Consider the following 20207-nt stretch of genomic DNA (forward strand, 5'->3'; position numbering starts at 1 on the left):
GTGAAATCCTGATCTCCACAAGACTATGGTTCCCCGTGAAAGGGAGTTTGTCTGGGTAGAGGCAGTGTGTACTGCTGGACCACTGGTCTAGAAAGGGCTTTCAGGACTCCCTTGGGGTAAGATGACAGTAAGCAGGATAGAGCTCCTCATATGTCACGTGGTACATTTGTAGACACCCAGCAATTATGAAATGAACTGAAAAGTAGGTCATCCAATAGCTTTTTCCCAGAGGTACCTCACCCAAATAGGAAAAACTGAATAAGCAAATATCCCAAGTAAACCAATCATCAGGAAGACTACCCTGGACTTACAGGTGGCAGGTATGGGAGAAAAATGAGCAACACGTGCCCCAAGCGAAAGGTGGTGAGAAAGACACAATGAGCAGAATTTCTTGGGATTCAAGGGAAAGCACTGGTTTTTTAATGAATTCTGTAGATTCATATCTCTGAGCAATAAGAAGTATATTTGAATAATGTCAAGAGAGGCAGGGGTAAGGAGGGAGGGGGGTCTTTTTCTCTGATTTATTTCCAATGGAGGAAATGACCACTCCCAAGGCTACATTTCTCAGAAAACGCTGATTCAGAGAAGGGAAAGGCTAACACAGGCATAGCTGTCGTGTTGACCTTTTCACAGCAGCAATACCAGCTTCACACTAAGAAGCTTTATTCAGAGTCTGAAGACATTATGGAGCACCCTTCATACTCTCAGACACAGTAGGACTCGGGCTCTGCAGCCCATCTGGGTTCCATCCTGGTTCTTCTGCTCTGCATGGCTCTGGGCAAGTTTTTCAACCTCGTTGTGTCTCAGTATCTTCATCTATAAATGGGGAAAATAAGAGTGTCTATATCATTGTGTTGTAGAAAGATCAAATGAGATCATTCATTTATCAGTTTAGAACAGTGACCCGTGTATCAGAGGCACTGAAATATTAACACATATTGTTAATATTATTATTATTGCTTGGTAGTATAATACAATCATGGCAGTCAGTAAAACTTCTTCGGTGATTACCAGGAAAAAACTGGAAGGCGCTTACTATGATCGTCTTCTGAAAACCTTTTATTTGCCCCCCATAAATAGGCAGAGCACCTCGCCGAGACTTCTAGTGCAGTACTTCCTGCAGATGTCCATTCCAGCTCACTTTCAATCAGTGAAAATCTTCATCCTTGGGTCTTCTTGATCCCTGTACTGGCTGCTACCATTTACTATACACAGAAAAAAAAATTAAATTAAATTAAAATAAAATAGCCACCGTGCCTAATTACCATTTCAGTTTACATATAAGCTTGTCCTTTTGTGCTCATGCCATTCCTCCTCCCTGTAATAATCCAGCCTCCTTCTTCCCATTTGAATCTTGCCTGTCACTAAAGGGCCACTTCTAGCTCCACATCCTCCAGAAAGCCCAGCCCGACCATATTCCCAAGCCAAGTACTTCTGCTATTGTCTTTACCGTGCTATCTGTAATGACTTATTTTAGTCAAATGATATTATTCATGGGATCACTGTTGAGTTGAATCCCTCACTAACTATTTTCCCTTAAGTTCTTACATTCTTCAATTTCTTTTTTTCCAGGTTTTTTTTTTAATTTCCTTAAGTAATCTCTATACCTAATGTGGGGCTCGAACCCATGACCCCAAAATCAAGAGCCACATGCTCTATAGACTAAGCCAGCCAGGTGCTTCCCCCCTTTATTTTCCCCCAGTTTTATTGAGACATAATTGACATGACATTTTAGTTTCACGTGTACAGCATAATGACTTATGTGGATACTGTGAAATGATCACAACAGTACATTTAGTTAATATCTATCACCACACTTAGTCACAGATTTTTTTTTTTTTTCTTGTGATAAGAACTTTTAAGATCTACTCTCTCGGCAACTTTCAAATATATGGTACAATGTTAACTAGAGTCACCATGCTATACGTTATATCTCCAGGACTTACTCATCTTATAACTGGAAGTTTGTACCTTTTGTACCTTTTGACCACCTTCACCCACCTCTCACCCCTGCCTCTGGCAACTACTCATCTGTTCTCCAGACATTCTTCAACTTCTAATTCTTTTACTCCTCTCCTTCACCAAGAACTCACTCAAAAATAGCTACCCGGCCTGAGTTCCCATAGACTTCATCACCCCCATGTCCCAGGCCTGTGTTGTGCCTGAGGATCCCCTCCTTTGGTCACTACCAGAAAGTGCTTAGACTGCTCAGCGTCACAGAACCTTCAGACATTTCAAGACAGTTAACAACGAAAGGCATTTTGAAAGCTCCATTGTTTTGATGCTCTGACTCAAGCTTTCCCCTTGTGCTGGGCTGGCTCCTGCACCCGGGTTTCGTGTGCAGACATCTCAAGGGCTGTCGGTAAACTCCTGAATGAGCTGACTCCACAAAAGTGCTTGCATTACCTCAAACTACACAGCAGTCAACTCTTAGAGAAGCAGTCCTGCGGCTGGGAGTGCCGGCCCACCTCTCCCAGTGCCAGAAGTTAGAGAATTTCTGGAAAAGACAAAACAAAACAAAACAAAACAAAACAAAACTTAGTGTCATTTCCACTTACTTGGGCCTGTTGTTGGTTTTCAGATACTTTTATAACAGGGAGAAAGGCACTGAACTTTAAAAGTGGGGGCGGGGGGGGCGGGGAAGGAGGGAAGAAAAGCTCAATTTCCCCATGGGCCTCATTGTTTCTCTTCTCTCTCCATGTGATCACTCTGGGTTTCTCATCCAATCAAATGGCTCCACCTACCACACCCCAAACTGTATCTCTGGCCCCAATTCTCTTCCTTGCTTCATATTACTGGCTGCACAGAGTGACTCTCCTTGGAAATGCATTGGTTCCTCAGACCCCAGATATTCAAGGTGGAGTTAATAATCCCTCCTTCCTCCTACCTGCTTCTTGTCTTAGGTCACCTGTCTGTTTTCTCGCACAATGCTCAAACCAAACCAGGAACTTGATGTTGGCTTCAACTCTTTCAATTCTCTCCATGGTAATATTGCTACTCTGAATGACTTCTTCAAGGTCCATCCCTCCGCTCCCCAGTCACAGAAGGGCCAATGGTTCATATGTCTAGCCTCCCTTTACTCCAGTTCATCTTGATGTTGCTGCCGGTGATTCCTCTAAAACACAGATTTGACCTAGTTATTTCCCTGTTTAAAAACACTGAATGGGCTCCTGCTGCCTTCAGAATACACCCCGAATTCTTAGCGGGGCCTACAGGTCCCCCCACACTCTGATTCTTGGCCACACTTCTGGCATTCCTTCTCCAATTCCTCTCCCCAAGTCACCCCAAGCTCCAGGAATGAACTAATTGTGTTTCCTGAAAATCCCACTGAATTTCCCAATCCCACATTTTTGCGATGCTGTTCTCTCTCCACATGTAACACCTAACCCTTTCCTTTTGCATTTCTACATTTCTTCTACATATTTCAGTTTGTTCTTTCAAAAGTAATTATATCAATGGTCACTCTATGCCAAGCAGGGCACAAAGCTACTCTTAAATATGTAACAGGAAACCCCTGCCCTCAAGGAGTGGCAGAGTGGTAAAGCCAGATTGATAAACAGTAGATTTTATAATCACACAAGATGATAAATGCTATGAGGCCCAGTCTCTCTTACTGCATGAACCTTCTCCAGCTCTCTCAGATAGAGTTGGTGACCTTTTTTTTTTCTTAATGTTTGTTTAATTTTGAGAGAGACAGACAGACAGACTGTGAGTGGGGGGGTGGGGGGTGGGGGGTGGGGAGCAGAGAGGGAGACACAGAATCCGAAGCAGGCTCCAGGCTCCGAGCTGTCAGCACTGAGCCCAACGTGGGGCTTGAACCCACAGACCCAGAGATCATGATCTGAACCAAAGTTTGATGCTTAACCGACTGAGCCACCCAGGCGCCCTGAGTTGGTGACCTTCTTGTCTATATTCCCCCATGGAAAGTTGGTCACCCTCTCATCGGTGTTTCTCTCAAGTAGACTTGATCACCCTTTTTGACCTTACTGGTCCTTATATCCCTTGCACCTGTTGTATCCTGTATGCCTGGCACATGTTTCAGAATCAGGTGGTACTCCTCAGGGATACTGAGCTCAGAGCCTACCTGTGTTTCTCCATTGAACTCAGTCTAAATGGCGATAAGGTCCGGGACCAGCAGCAGTAGAAATCACCACTCAGAGCCCTCATATAAATCTAGAATAAACATCACTTCTCTAGTAAACTTTCTACAACAGTTTTATCATGACTCTTCTCCATAAAGAAGCTATCTTGGCTTCCTGTGGATGACAACAGATAAGATACCAAGTTGTTGATTCCTCTGTTTCCAGCTTGATGGTGGGGAGAGAAGGTTGCTTGGAATTGGCACAGAAGGGTCCGAATTCATTCCATCAGTTGATTCCCTTAGTTAATGAGACCCTCTTTTGAAACACAAATGTTCCCTTGGGGAATGAAGCCTATAAGCCCCTTAGACTTGGGGTATAGTATTTTATCCAAGTAATTTGAAGCACGTATAGACTACAAAGTCCTTGGTGACTGTGGCTTAAATATGCATATGACAAGGTAAGCTGAAGGTTTTCCAATTCTGAGAAATTGGAAACTTCACATGAAGTGCATTTTTAAAAGGAATAACTTTAGGACAAAGTGTAGTTTTAAGGAAACAGCCTTGTTCTGGGTATAGCTATACCCATGTATAGTGTATTTGGAAGACATTGAACAATTAGGATCGTGCCCAGGAGGGGTGACAGGCCTGCAAAAAATGCAGGTAGGAGCAGGCAAAAGAGCTCCCTTCCTTCCTCACTTTCCTTTCAATTAATTAATTACTTCATTGATTTCTGTTTAGGATTATGATGATATACCTTCTTTACAAGCCATTTGTAAATCATTTGGGGTTGTCACAGCCTGGATGATATGATCAAATTCAAATTCATTCAGGCTGTCATCTTCTTCACTTGGCCCACATCCTCACCTTAGATCAAACGTTACCCTCACTCTAATTTACCATACCTGCCTCTACTTCCACTTCTGGGCTACTTAGCTTACTAGGGGGTAAAGTGTCACTTCTCTAAAACCTATCTATCCTCCATTCACTTATTCAGCCAACAAATATCCACTCTGGACCCACATTCACGGAACCATGCTGGAAGGGGGCACAAGCACCAGTGAACACCAAGATGGGCTTGACATCGACCTTGCTCTTGTTTGGGTGCCATTTCCTCCATTAAGATGTCATTAATAGTCTGGTCAACACTCTCTGAACAAAAAAGGAAATCAACCAACAGCTCAGGATATTTTAAACCCAATCACTCTGGAAAATGTAGTTTAACATTCCCATTTCTTATACCCTACTGCCATAATGTTTCAACTGTAAGGAATGAAGGAAAGAAGTGTTTTTCTTAGACTGGATGGAGTTTTAAGACTGAATATGAGGTGGCAGAGGGACAGAGGCACTGAGAATGAGAAATCACAGGAAGAGAAAGGGTGAAACTTGACAGAAACTCCTTCTCACACTAGTGACCCCGATCCAGAAACCTATTCTGGTAAACCCTCGGTGAGTTTGGTTTTATTTTAAGTTGAGTTTATAGACATTACTTTCAAAACTAAAGAGATATAAATAACCTTGGAGGGGGTTCAGAGAAGAAACACTGTGAGAACCACCATGACTAAAGTGTGGGCAAAAATACCTATTAATAGACAAAGACATTGAAATCACTTACTGAGGGAGAGCAAGCTTAAGATCAACCTTAATGCTATCTTTAGTGGATAAAAGTTCAGAAGAGGAATAGACCAGTAAGAAAAGAAACATACTCTTTGAGTTGCTCCATTTTAGAATCTCTATTTTTATTTTTTTTAAGTTTGTTTATTTATTTTGAGACTGAGAGAGAATGTGAGCGGGGGAAGAGCAGAGAGAGAGAGAGAGAGAGAGAGAGAGAGTGTGCCCCAAGCAGGCGCAGCGCTGTCAGCACAGAGCCTGATGCGGGGCTCAAACTCATGAACCGTGAGATCATGACCTGAGCCTAAATCAAGAGTCAGATGCTTAATTGACTAAGCCACCCAGGCACCCTAGAATCTCTACTTTTAAAGGCATGATAAATTTCTTATAATGTTGTTAAAGTGAAGTTGAGAAATGAAGGATTCCTAAATACTGTCTGTAGGATGTGGCTTAGACACAAAAAGTAGGTAGGAGCCTCTGCATGAAGAGCAGTGGAGGATTTTTAAAATAACATAAAGTGTACTTAATGCCACTGAACTGTACACCTAAAAATGATCAAAATGGTAATATATTTATATTACTATATTTGAACGACACACACAAAGTCCACGGAAGAAAGCTAGAGTCAACGTATTTCCAATTGCTAAATAATGTAACTTTTTAGGAAAATTCATATATCACAGCCCCCAAATACACTAACTTTCCTGCTTTTCTAAGACTGAGGTAAATCCTTAGTTTTCCTGCAAAAGGAAAGGACTCTTAAAAGGAGAAATGGACGTTGTTAGAAGATAGGCCTGGGACTTGAATCCAGATGCAGAGAGATAGGACGTAATGGACGGTCACTGCCTTCTCAGCTACTTCTGTGTAGAATTCAAGTTAAGGCTGGGGAGCAGCACACTAGTAAAGCTGGTTGGCTGGGACAATGTTTCTTTACATGAGGCAAAAACGTCCCAAAGAACTGAGTCCAGAAATATGAATTATTGGGGCTTCTTCATTGCCAGTTCTTCCCCTTCGAGGTCCTCTTTCCTCTACTCCCAAAGTAAGATCTTCCTTCCAGCTTATTCATGGAAGCATCAGTGAGTGGGTAACTAACTAGTGAACCGAAATGGCAGGGAGCTAAACAGTTCCTTTCCTTGACGATCCTGATGGGGTCGAAGAAACACTGACTTGATTGCCCTGCTTGAAAATAAACATCTTTACTAGTTTCAATCTTCTGGAAAAAAAAATTAGATTAAAGCAACTCATGATGACGTCTAAGAAACATGAAAGAGTTCTCTCAGAAGGAAATACATCTAAAAATCTTTAACCATTTTTAAAGGTCTAAAAACTGTTGTGGCTACCATTTCCTTTTAGTAGTTCCCTTGCATGATTATCATGGGAATCATATCTGTGTATTGGCTCTAAGTAAATGTTCGTATTTTCTTAGGCTCCCGCTCGGCATGGCTAGCTGGGCAATGAGTTGTTGGCCATTCCCAGTGCTGCCTGGGTGCTATATTTCACAGCAGAAATTTCAGAGCCTGATCTGTTTTGGAGATTATTTTCAGGGCCAGCTGTTCATTTCAAAACGCATGGTGAGGCTGGTCATGCCCTGCCATCCGCCATTAGAGCAGACACCCTGCAGTGAATTAGAGAAAAAGACCTTTATGCCTTGGGGGAATAAGATCAAAAGTTACCCCTATGGTAACTTTAGAGCTGATAATGAGAATCTTATTTCAGTAAAAAAGCATAGACTTTTTAAATTAAGGTTGGAGCTGAAAGGGGAAAGTCATTAATTTCTTTAACCCACCTTACCTAAAGACCAGAACCCAGCTCAACACTAGATAAAAGTGCCCAAATTTTGCATCCAGGTATGGCATTCCTAGATAAGGCATTCTACTTGAAAGAGCAGAAGCATGCCTCTTCCTATTTTTGCCCCCAATTATGTTCCACCCAGAAACTCATTATGAGGGTAGAGAGCCAAGCAGAGGTTGAGGGAAAATAAAACTCAAAGGGACTAAGGACTAGCTAAGTGCTCAGTTTCCTCCACTAATGGAAAAAAATGTTTGCCTTTGGTCTCTTGTCTGTGAGACTAAAAAGAACCCATCCCAGAAACTAAGAGGGCCTTGACCAATGATACCTTAAAATCTAGCTCCAGCCTCCTTTTGCAAATGAATAAATACTAAAAATATCTTACAGTGATGGCAGGTTTAAAATATGGGGGCGCCTGGGTGGCTCAGTCGGTTGGGCTTCCGACTTCGGCTCAGGTCGTGATCTCGCGGTCTGTGAGTTCGAGCCCCGCGTTGGGCCCCTCTGGGCTGACAGAGCGGAGCCTGGAGCCTGTTTCACATTCTGTGTCTCCCTCTCTCTCTCTCTGACCCTCCCCCCATTCATGCTCTGTCTCTCTCTGTTTCATTTATTTTTGGGACAGAGAGAGACAGAGCATGAACGGGCGAGGGGCAGAGAGAGAGGGAGACACAGAATCGGAAACAGGCTCCAGGCTCTGAGCCATCAGCCCAGAGCCCGACGCGGGGCTCGAACTCACGGACCGCGAGATCCTGACCTGGCTCAAGTCGGACGCTTAACCGACTGCGCCACCCAGGCGCCCCTGTCTCTCTCTGTTTCAAAAATAAATAAACGTTAAAAAAATTTTTTTAAATAAATAAAAAAGAAATATGGATACATATGCTTTTTTTTTTCCTTTAGAAAAAGGAGATCCTTTGTGATCATGCCTCCCACTTAAAAAGTATAGTCCCATTAAGGTTTATAAAGGAAGGAAATTCTGACACAGGCTATGACATAGACGAACATTATACTATATTGAATAAATCAGTCACAAAAGGACACTGTGTGATTGTACTTACATGTAGTACCTAGAATAACCCATTCATAGACACAGAGAGTAAAACAGTGAGATTGCCAGAGGCTACGGGAGAGGGGATGGGAGTTATTGTTTAATAACTAATGTACAGAGTCTCAGTTTGGGAAGATGAAAAAAAAGTTCTGGGAATGGGTGGTGGGCAGGATGGCACAACAATGTGGGTGCCACAGGATGTACACTTAAAAATGGTCCAAATGATAAATTTTTTAAAAGTCTATTTATTTATTTTGAGAGCGAGTGAGCAAGCGAGAGCAGGGGAGGAGCAGAGAGAAGAGAGACAGAGAGAATCCCAAGCAGGCTCTGCGTGCTGTCAGCGCATGGCCCGCAGTGGGGCTCGAACCCACAAACAGCGAGATCATGACCTGAGCTAAAACCAAGTTGGACGCTTAATGGTGTGAGCCACCCAGGAGCCCCTCAAATGACAACTTTGATGTTATATATTATTTTACCACAATATAATATAAAACATTAAAAAAAAAAAAAGGGTAGGTCCTCATATGGTGACAGTCCTGCATGCTGGCTCTTTTCTAGATGTTCTCTCATGGTGTGACCTATGTCTGGTTCCCACAACAGTGTGAGATTCATAAAGATGGTTTCGCTCATAGCAAATGCCTTTTGAATCATTACTGGGAACATGACGGTGACTTTCTCAATCGCACCTGCAGTTTGCAAGCCGCCTCCTGCAGGCAGAGGCGCACGGTTTATTTTTACAATTGGCCTTGAGCAGGAGTTGATTAAATGCTTGGATAACATAACTTCTTGGAAGATGTTGCTTTTCTCCTACTTTCCTACCCTCTTCCATCCCTCATGAGCACCACATAAAAAGTGACAGTTTGTAATCTTTTCTTCTTCTTCTTTTTTTAAGTGTTAGCATTCAAATTGGATGGGAACTTCATTCTCTGAATGCAAACAGGACACGTTCCACTCTGGGAACATCCCTCGCTCCAAGCTGGGCAGCACCCTATTAAGGAGCTGGTATCTTATCCAGCCACAGAATCAGGGGCTAAGGTGTAAAGGGACATTTCCTGTACATCTTCCCCCTAATATGGTTGCTTCTTTAGGGGGAGAGGAGTCAGGGAGCGTGCTGGGAAATAAAGGCTTCTGGTCCCCAAGTTCCTCTTTCTGTTTCTATAATTTTCACTTCCCCTCCTATCAGAAATCCCCACATGGTGGTGCTTTCTCCTCTCCCTTCCTTGTCATTTCCCTTTCATTTATCCCCTGACACCTCTCCTGGGCTTGTCCCCATCTCCCTGCCACTGATACCTTGTCTGTCTTCATGTCTTGGGGTCCACTTCCCCCAAAGTGGACCACTGGCAGTCCACACCTATACAAACACACCTCCCTGCTTTCAAGAGCACCCTTCATACTTGCAACCCTGGCCAGCTGTTCCTGGTGCTTCTTCCAGCGCAGACAGTGGGTCAGGGAGTCATGTCTGCCTTCTGCATGCTCCCATTTGCTAGCTTGTGCCACATGTCTGGGCTGGAAAGGGACATAACCCGCCCTGCGCATGTGAAATTGTCTGCCGCTCTCGGGCTAGTCAAAGAGGAGTTTCACAGGAAAGGCTTTACCTTCCACTGTTTCTTAGAGCCACGAGTCCCCATTTCACCTCGACGGTGTCTTCTGGAAAAATAGAAATGAGTTTTTATTGGGTAAGCCTCCTCTGAAAACTAAAATGTCATCAGGCCCTTTGCTACCTGTCAGAAGTTCCAACCCTATGTAAACGTCTAAGCCCCATGTCAGCTGACCCTGTTTAAAGGACTCTGACTTGGCAGCGAGAGTCCTTTCCGTATCTTTCCATTTTAGAGTGCTGGCGTGGCTCACCCTCTTTCATTCATATCCTACTATTCCGGAATGAGTACAATTGCCTGGACATGCTAAACCGAAGTGTATTTCTGCACTTTGTCCAAGAAAAAGAAGTTTGCCCTTTGTAGTGGTTATAAATCTCAGCCCACAAACTCGTTTCTGTAAGAAATATACTTCAGTGTATTTTGTTTACTATATCAACTTGTTTCTCATTTTAAGGCCCCATTCTGCAGGATGAGAGATTTAACCTCAGCTCTTTTCGAGGCTCTCTCCTTCCTGTTTCCCAAGATTATGCCACAGCCCTGGCGTCGTACGCAGTAACAAGGGCTTGTGCATCTAGACCTTCTGTTCATAGATGTCAGCTGCTGCAAAGATGTCCACTCAGGTCCAAGGGCTCCTGGCAGCTTCAGTGCCATATTTGGGACATGGGAATCCTTGTCTATCTACACACATCAGAGCCATACCTCTCCAGGACTTGCCTTCTCCTCAGCGGTGCAACCAACAAGCAGTGTGTACATCCCTTTCATTCTTAGGACCCTCAACGTTCCCTCCCTTTCTTCTCCCACACAGCCTGGAGGAATTTCTTTCTAATAGCAGGGAAATCTTCCCTTTGTGTCTTTGACCGAGATATTTTGACCATGCCTACTAATCCCCACCCCCGCTTGCCTTTAAACCAACAGTCTACCTACTACCAGGAACCCAGTAGCCTCTCCAGGGCTCAGGCCTTTGAACAAAAGCCAGGATTTCTGCTTTCCAGGGCTGCCACCAAAACAGCGAGCACAAGTCCCACCTGAAAAGATAAAGCACAAGTCCCCAACTATAACTTCTGGTCACATTCTCGGCAGCAGTTTTTGAACACAAACAACGAATGGGATCGTTACAAATGACTTTTATTAGATATCTGACTGAGTAAATGAAACCCTTGTCTCCCCAAAGTAGTTGTCCAATCTTTATATAACCTTGTATATGTAGAGTAAAAAGCTGCATGTCTCTAAAATTAGGTCAAGAGTTATGCAAATTCTCTCTTCTGAGGAAAATTAGCAAGACATTTATTTCTAAGTTTGTAAATAATATTTCCCCCTAGACTTTAGGGTCACTGAACAGGCTCAAACCTGTGCCTTGCTTACTAATTTTTCTAACTAAGAAAGTGAAACAAAAGTAATTACAAACATCTAACAGCGTATTAAAAGACCATTTTTACTCAGTATGCATCTAGGAGAAACATGCTGCTTCTGTCCTATTCTAACTCAAAATCACTCAATTTCGTTCCGAACTCAAAATCAAGCAGACTTTTAATGATGGAGCAGGGCTATGGGTATGACAACCTCTCACATTTCATTTATTGGTGTATTCAACTTCTCTATAGGTTGCTACTCCGGGAGCATTTAAAAATAATTTTGCTTTAAAGATAGTAATGCATATTCATCTATGAACTTGCAGTTTACTTAATATACTTAATTTACTCTATATCCATTATCTTTTTGGATCCTCACAATCACTGTAAGTGGCTGTGCCACTTAATGGTAGCTGCAGCTGACATTTGCCTACAGATAAGTATGGAACCCAAGGGCTTACTTAATGAGGGGATTCCCAGCTAGTTCTCTGGAGATGTGCAAACGATGCCCGCCACCTACGTATTGGAATAACCATAACTCCTCAAACTTTCTTATTTTGTGGAAATCTGTGAATTGCTTTATTTTCAGCGTACTATATGCCGAGAAATAGATTCAAGTGGTTCCGAAAATGTACTAAGAAAAGGGTCATAAAATGGATCAGTGTGAAAAAGAGTCATAGTTTATATATATATACACATATAGTTTATATGTATTTTATATATAATTTTAATATATATCATAATCCAAATTGCAAGTAATAAAGGTATTCCTGTAATGTTGACAACTTAGAAGGTATTCAGTATCTGAGAGAACAAGCAAGAGAAAAGTGAGGCCTTAGAAACCTTGGCTTTCTATGGGAATTTCCTACCTTAGAGGAAAGATGAGGACACAAAACATGAAGGCTAGAGGCGGTTCCTGTCACAAAAATAAACAACACACACGCACACGCACACGCACACACACTGCCAAAATGACTGTAAAAGTTCTTCCTGTCTTTTTTCCCTCCAAAATTTAAATGGCAGAGTTTTTCATTTGGCTGCATTTGAAGGGTAAATTGACGCTATCATTTGAGAAGTTACTCAAAGCAGAAACTGTGAGTCACTGTTAAAATTGTCTTGTTCCTCACCCCCACCGCCCCCTCCATGCCATCCAACCAGTCATCAAGTCTTCTCTATTCAACCTGTAAAATATGTTCAAAATCTGTCCACTTCTCACCTTCCTTGCCCTAATCCAAGCCCCTACCGCTTCTTACCCAGATTATTACAAGAAACACACCCATCTCCCCTCTCCCAGTCTTGCGGGTCCCTCTACACGTCATGACGATATTTCCCAAATGGGTCCTGCACCTACAGAGTACACTGGACAGGCTGATGGACTGTGGGAAGAAAATCTTAGGACTTCTATTTATCTCATCCTTTAAAGTGACTGTTTTTCTGTATTTTATAATATATATAACATTTTGTGATAATAAGCATCACCTCACAGAATCTCTGGCCTTTCCTGTGTTCATCTGCCTTGCTCTAGAACACCTTATCTTTAAGACCAGGTCCCAGTTAACCATCTGTTTTTCTTTGAGGACTTTTGAGATGCGCATGGACAATTATTGTTTCACCTGGACTCCCCAGCACCCTCTGAAAAGCTTTAGTATAGCACCCGATATGTACCTATTTCCACCGATTTCCATTTCTGTACCAAGACTGATTATCTTCAGGACTTGGACCTTGTCGTTCATTTTAGTGAATGGTATAAAGGAGGCATTTCGTAAGTGACTGGAGATCTCTGGTGTTCAACGGATGTATTTTGTAGAAAAAAAGAATCAGCTTGCTTAATTTCACAATTCTCAAAAAGTTACAACTACCCCTTAGAACAAGGCAAACACTCTGGGTATCTTCATAACAATTTTTGAGATATATTAAGTGCCAATAGCTTACCCTTCTGGAGAACTGGCTTGCTTACAGGGGTGGAAAGAGAGTTAACACTCTGCCTAGTTCTGCTTTTTTTCTTCTCCCTCTTAGAGACACAAAAATAAAAGAGATGGTGAGTAACTCAGGGACTGAGTGTAAGCCTGGGATAACAGCAAAGAGTACCTGAAAGTTACATACACAAGGATAGAAGAAAGAGAAGAAAAAGGCAAGAAAAGACACACCTAATGCTCTTGGTGGTAATTACACAAAAATGGAAACGTAAGAGAGAGAAAATGCTTTCATTGGGACTTAGGACAAGATGAATTTAAAATGGGGCAAGTAATTGGTTTTTTGTTAGAACAGCAACCTCACCCAGATCATTTATGCTCCTATCTCTTCCTCCCTGAACGACTTTATCCCAAATTCAATTTAGTTGATCCATATACTATCTACCAGATTCTACACACAGGAGATTCTTAATCTTAGTCCCTGGGCTGTTTAACTTTTAAGCTTGGATCCTAATAAGGGTTCGACTTGCTCACTTTGGTACGAAGGACTGCTGTGGAACAGTTACCATACTTGGGCAGAGAAGCCACCAGAGGGAAAGGGGGAGGGGCACTTGCTTCAGCACAGCAGTTATATAACCACAAGGGGAGTGCTGCAAAGGGAAAGGCTCTTTCTACCTTCCTTAAAAATATTAAATCCTAAAAATGTGTAAAAGACACCCAACATGCATATTTGAGTTGCTGGAGTTAGTGACTTAAATGCAATGAAGACCCAGAATATCAATTCAATTTGATGGGTTTATGTAGCTGCTATTTCAAATAACTTAAGACACTTGGTGTCCTCAAGAAACGATCATAAAAACATGTGCAGTGTGTTTCAGTAATAGCAGAATAAATGTCATTTCCTTTTTCATTGACAAGGAGTTAGGAATGTTGACCTACAGACAGTCCCCAAACAAGTTGCATTCCAATAGCCCATTTCTAAGTCAGCTGTTAGACCCTTGGAACATAGTTTCCCATAGAAACAATTTTAGATGGTGTGGTTTAGATTTCCAGATATGGCCACAGAAGCCCATCTGCCGATAAGTAGTTCCACTAAAGACCCTCACCGCCATGTATAACAATGCTTTTTTATAAGAAATTGTTTCCTGACTTCCTACTTGGGATTCCTGTAACTCATGTTCCCTTGTCCTGGAAAGAGTGGAGGATGCCCTAAATGTACAGGCTGGTTGGGAGGTGGTGGTGGCATGGAGGGGGAGGGCTGAGAGGGAACGCAGGGCAAAGCAGGCTTCTCCAGCAGCAACAGCCAGGACTTCAAGGATGGAGTGAGGTCTGATGCAGTCTGGGCCTGGGAAGGCGGTGCACCTGTGACAGTGACCTCTGTCATTATATTTGAATTGAGGAGTTATGTTATTTTATCCTAGCAAGAACGTCCCAAATGTTCAAGATGATACAACTACCTTCTATTAAGGTACTCTGTGTTACAGCACAGTGTTGATTTCTGTGTCTACATTATTTTGCGTAATTCTACAAACTCAGTATCTGTGAGGTCGATTATTTTATCTGCATTTAAGAAAGAGGGCTCAGAGGCTTGGGGATATTAAGCAACTTCCTAAATTCATCCAGTTAGAGCTAGTACTTGAACCCAAGCTTCTCTGACTCTAAATCCCCTATTCCATACTGTGGCCCAAGGACCTAAGGAATACTTCTAACAGCTTATTAGTTTTTCATTGAACAGTTTAGTTTAATGAAGGCAGTAACTATCCCCCTCAATGAATGGACCCAATTAATGGACTAAAAAAATATGAAGTGTTTCCTATGTGGATAATGTAAGGAGGCGTGTGCTGGAAATCTAGGGGCTACAAGCAGACATCCAAATATGAACATTTAGGTAGCTTTCCAGAGCAAAAGAAGGCCAATGCCACAGGAACTGACATACTTTAACTCATTATAAAGAGACTTTTGAGAGGTCACTGTGAGCTGGAAGTCTCCCAAAGGTTGCTGGACCTTGAAGCAATGGGTTTAGACAGAGGGCATGCCTGATGAAGGGCTCAGATAAGCCAAGTTCGCATACTGATGATAGAGACAAAACGAACTCAATTTGCTTTCTGTTACAGAGAAGTGGAAAATAAGATTAGAAAAGCTGGTGTCAGTCGGTGCAGAGACTTCTAGGATTTCTTTTTTTTTTTTAAATATGAAATTTATTGTCAAATTGGTTTCCGTACAACACCCAGTGCTCATCCCAAAAGGTGCCCTCCCCAATACCCATCACCCACTCTCTCCTCCTTCCCACCCCCCATCAACCCTCAGTTTGTTCTCAGTTTTTAAGTGTCTCTTATGCTTTGGCTCCCTCCCTCTCTAACCTCTTTTTTTTCCCTTCCCCTCCCCCATGGGTTTCTGTTAAGTTTCTCAGGATCCACATAAGAGTGAAAACATATGGTATCTGTCTTTCTCTGTATGACTTATTTCACTTAGCATAACACTTATTACAATTTAACTTTTTGAACAAGTAGTATATAGTTCATAAGTAAAATTCATAAACAGGAACAGAGGAAAAATCTCTACCTCTCACAGAAGTAACCAGAAATTTCCTATGAATCCCTTCAGATATTTTTGTGCATATACAAGCAATTATAAATATATATTGTTTCCCCTATGTTAAAAGGTAGCATATGACCTGTAAACTTTGAATAGCAATTACATATATTTACATACACAGATGTATTCTTACTATTTAAAATGATTATGTTTACTTATTAAAGTATAATGGTGTTTCCTAGGGTGGATTTATTAAACAAATACCAAGAATTGGGATCCAGAAAAGGGACAGTGATATCCAGAGGTGGACTAACCCAGAGTCAACTTTATATGTATGGATCTAAACCCCAAAAGTGTGGCTTTAGGCTGGTGAGGTGGGTGCTCCTTTTTAGGGTTACCATAACACCCTGTACGCTCCTCTCCTTGGCTTTCTTCACAGTTTTCTAATTACCTGTTTATGTGTTTACTTCACTCACTTGATTAGAATTCTCTGAGGCAAAGACTAAAGAACTCATTTATCCTTATATCATCAATATGTAATATAATACCGGGCAAATAAGAGATTTTTAAAATAAGTGTTCAAATGAGTTAACGAGTGGAGAATAGATATGTTGAATGAATGTGAAAAACATGTTCAAGGAATGGCTTAAACACCTTAGCTAACCCCTAGGGTATCAGAATGTAAGGAGACAGAATGGTACTTTATTCCCTCTGTTAATACCATTTGATGAAACACTGGGAGATGTGTTAGGAAAGATCAGGCAGTGGAGAAAAAGAGGGAAGAGATTAAGGGGGAGGGGAAGAGGAAACATAAAGGAAGGTCTCTGAACAACCAGAAAGAAGTTGGATCATGGGGAACAGCAGAGAGGTTGGCCTAAACAGGAAGTATGGCTGTGAAAATAACTGGAGGTAGGATGGTTAGAGAGTTGAAATTATGCCCGAAGGGCTCAAATTTAAAAAAAAAAAAAAATTTTTTTTAATAGAGAAAATTGAGGAATGAACGTAAGGCCGAGCAGAGGGCCTGGGTGGCAAATGTGAGAAATACTTGTAGGGACTGATTGGAAAGGCTGACTAAAAGTACCAGCTGCCTCCTGGAATAAGGCCAATTATAACTGCAAGTAAAAGCATTGATAAGCAATGCTCAGAGTCCACTGGGGGCAGGAGACTGTGACGTTGCAATTCTTTTGTGTCAAATTCTATGTGAGGTTCTTTGGGCCTATAGGAATGAAAAATCAACATGCTGTCAAGGAGCTTTTGTTCAGGGCAGAGAAGGCCATCCGACCCTTCAAAACATATTTGTTTCTAACATTACCACCTTACTTTTCAAAAGATCTTATTATAACATTGCAATATAACATGGCTGTCACTGCTTCTATTCTGTTCGCATATAAGAAAAGTTAATAAGCAATCTCTTAAACACTTTCAGTTACGGTTATGCAAAATAATTTTGATATCCAGGTACTTTATTCCCCGAGGCTGTGCTACGCCAAATGCTGACACTGTTCCAAAAAAAGAAGTTATCTTTCTGGATCCATTAAGGGAATCGTTATTACTAAAGAATGTTTTTATCTGTGCAAACAAACAAGCAAACAGGCCATTTCAATCCCTGTAGATACAAACCGATTTTATTAGGGTACTTAAATGCAAAAATACTTGTTCCAGGTGACCTAAGAATCAAACCAAATCTGCTTGGACAGAAACTTGCTAAGCAAGTTAAACTCAGTCAGGTGTAGGTCCCCAGAGCGCACATAACACAGGAAACACATATAAGCAAGAAGTACATTTACTTAAACACGGTAACAACCACAACTGGACAGAAAAAAACTACACATCTGTTCAATTTAAATGTGTAAAAAGTTCCCATAGTTACTTTTCAAAATGTTATGAGAAACATGATGCCTTCCAAGTTGAGGCTTGCAAAATAACTCACCCTGTCTGTATCAAATCCAGTCTCCAAATTGGTAAGTTACATTTTAGAAGGTTGTTTACAAAGCATTTAGGCTTTAACTTTTAAAAGCCAATCTCTAACCTAAAGATATGTGAACAGTAATTACAAATTATCTTTTTTATTAATAGGTTCCAGCTAAAAGGCAGTGTTTTTAACAAATCTGTTTTTGATAACAGATTCCCAGCTCATTTTATACAGATCTGTTTTTAAAAAATTACGTGGAGTTCACTTCTAAAACCCCATGGAAAAAGCAGTTCAAAAAGTCCTCAAAACCATTACCATTCCTCTTCTTTCTAGAAAATTCAGCTTTGCCTTATATTTCTTTCTTTTTTTTTTTTTTTTCAACGTTTATTTATTTTTGGGACAGAGAGAGACAGAGCATGAACGGGGGAGGGGCAGAGAGAGAGGGAGACACAGAATCGGAAACAGGCTCCAGGCTCTGAGCCATCAGCCCAGAGCCCGACGCGGGGCTCAAACTCACGGACCGCGAGATCGTGACCTGGCTGAAGTCGGACGCTCAACCCACTGCGCCACCCAGGCGCCCCTATTTCTTTCTTTTTAAAGGATCAGTTCTTCATGACTAGGGACTCTTCTCTTTCTTTTTCTCTCTCTCTCTTTCTTTCCTTCTTTTTCTTTTTTTTTTTTTTTTTTGTCAAGGAATTCATCCTCAAAACTTCCACAAATGGGCAAATAGATATGTTTGGAAATGTTCTTTGAAAATAGTCTGAAAGAGCTTGAAACTGAAAATAGACCAAATATCCATCCATTTTAGTATAGCTTTATAAAAAATACTACATAGCAAGTAAAAGAAACTTTTTGAACAAAACAAACTTCACAAACTTTTAAATGAAAAACAAAACAGTGTTGATCTACATGTACAGAATGATCTAATTTTTGTCTTTATTCTTGTTTACAATTACACTTGACTATCTTTAGAGACCAGAGGGTCCCAATGTTACCTAAATTGTTTCAGAGCAAACGGAATGAAGGAAAACTTCCACATATTTTTTAAGAAGCAAGTAAACATTTATATCCAAATCTGTAAAGATAGCACATAAAGAAAAAATTATAGATCAGTATCACATAAATATTTATGCAAAAATTCTAAATAAAATGTTAGAAAATAGACTAACATCACATTAAGAAAATAATTCACCATAACCAAGTATGTTTTATGCCAGGAATGTATGAATGCTTGAGCATTAGAAAATATATTAATATCATTCACCTTATAAATAACCTAAAAGAGAAACATTACATGCTTATATCCATAGATGGGGGAAAGGCCTTTGACAAATTCAACAACCTTTCCTTATACAAATATTTGAGAAAATAGGACTAGATGAATACTTAACATTATATATTCTAAGAATCCAGCATTTTAATTAATGCAGAAATACAAACAGCATCCCTAGTAACATCAGAAACCAAAAAAGATGCTCTCGATGTCCACCACAGTTTTATAATTAGCCAATGCAATTAGATAAAACAAGTAGATGCATAAGAATTAGGAAAGAAGAATCAAAACTATGTCTATTTGAAGATGGTATGATAGGATACCTGGAAAACTTCAGAGAATTAATTATAAACAAATTTAAAAAAGAAAGCAAGACAGCAGGATGTAAAATTACAGTTGACCCTTGACAACATGGGTTTGATCTGCATGGGTCCACTTATACATGGATGTTTTTTGATAAACATTACAGTACTATAAATGCAATTTTTCTTCCTTATGATATTCTTGGTAACATTTTCTTTTTCTGTAGCTTACTTTATTGAAAGAATGCAGTAAATACATATGGCATATAAAACGCATTAATCAACTGTTTACATTATTTATTGGTAAGTTTTCCAGGCAACAGGAGGCTATTAGTGGTTAAGTTCTGGGGAGTCAAAGTTACATGTGGATTTTTGACTCTGTGGGCGATAGGCCTCCCTAACCTCCATGTTATTCAAGGATCAACTGTAATATGCAAAATCAAGGCCTTCAGATACATAAATAATAACCAGTTAGAAAATAAGATGGAAGAGAAGACTCTATTTACAATGGTAACAGAAAGGATAAAATATTTGAGAATACACTTAAGAACTTCAACAAAGAGATAGAAAATATTTTTAAAAAACTAGTAAGAGCTGAAGAATACAATAACTGAAATGAAAAATACACTAGAGGGAGTCAACAGCAGATTAGAGGAAACAGAACAGATCAGTGACCTGGAAGACAGGGTAATGGAAAGCAACCAAGCTGAAGAGCAAAAAGAAGAAAGAGTAATCAAAAATGAGAACAGGTTAAGAGAACTCTGAAACATCATCAAGCATAATAACATTTGCATGATACGGATCCCAGA

The 20207-nt window shown here is 40.8% G+C and overlaps 1 long non-coding RNA gene across 1 annotated transcript; it reads right to left on the bottom strand.

Annotated features, from left to right (window-relative positions):
• Positions 1-397: 397 nt before the first annotated feature.
• LOC121023767 (uncharacterized) lies at positions 398-3442 on the bottom strand. Its single transcript, XR_005787559.1, has 2 exons — positions 2407-3442; positions 398-1205 (listed from the first exon to the last, which is right to left on the bottom strand). It is a non-coding gene; the product is annotated as an uncharacterized LOC121023767 (long non-coding RNA).
• Between the last annotated feature and the right edge of the window lie 16765 nt (positions 3443-20207).

The sequence above is a fragment of the Herpailurus yagouaroundi genome, unplaced genomic scaffold (assembly GCF_014898765.1).
Source record: "Herpailurus yagouaroundi ecotype Mexico unplaced genomic scaffold, PumYag 28, whole genome shotgun sequence".
NCBI classification, from domain to species: Eukaryota; Metazoa; Chordata; class Mammalia; order Carnivora; family Felidae; genus Herpailurus; species Herpailurus yagouaroundi.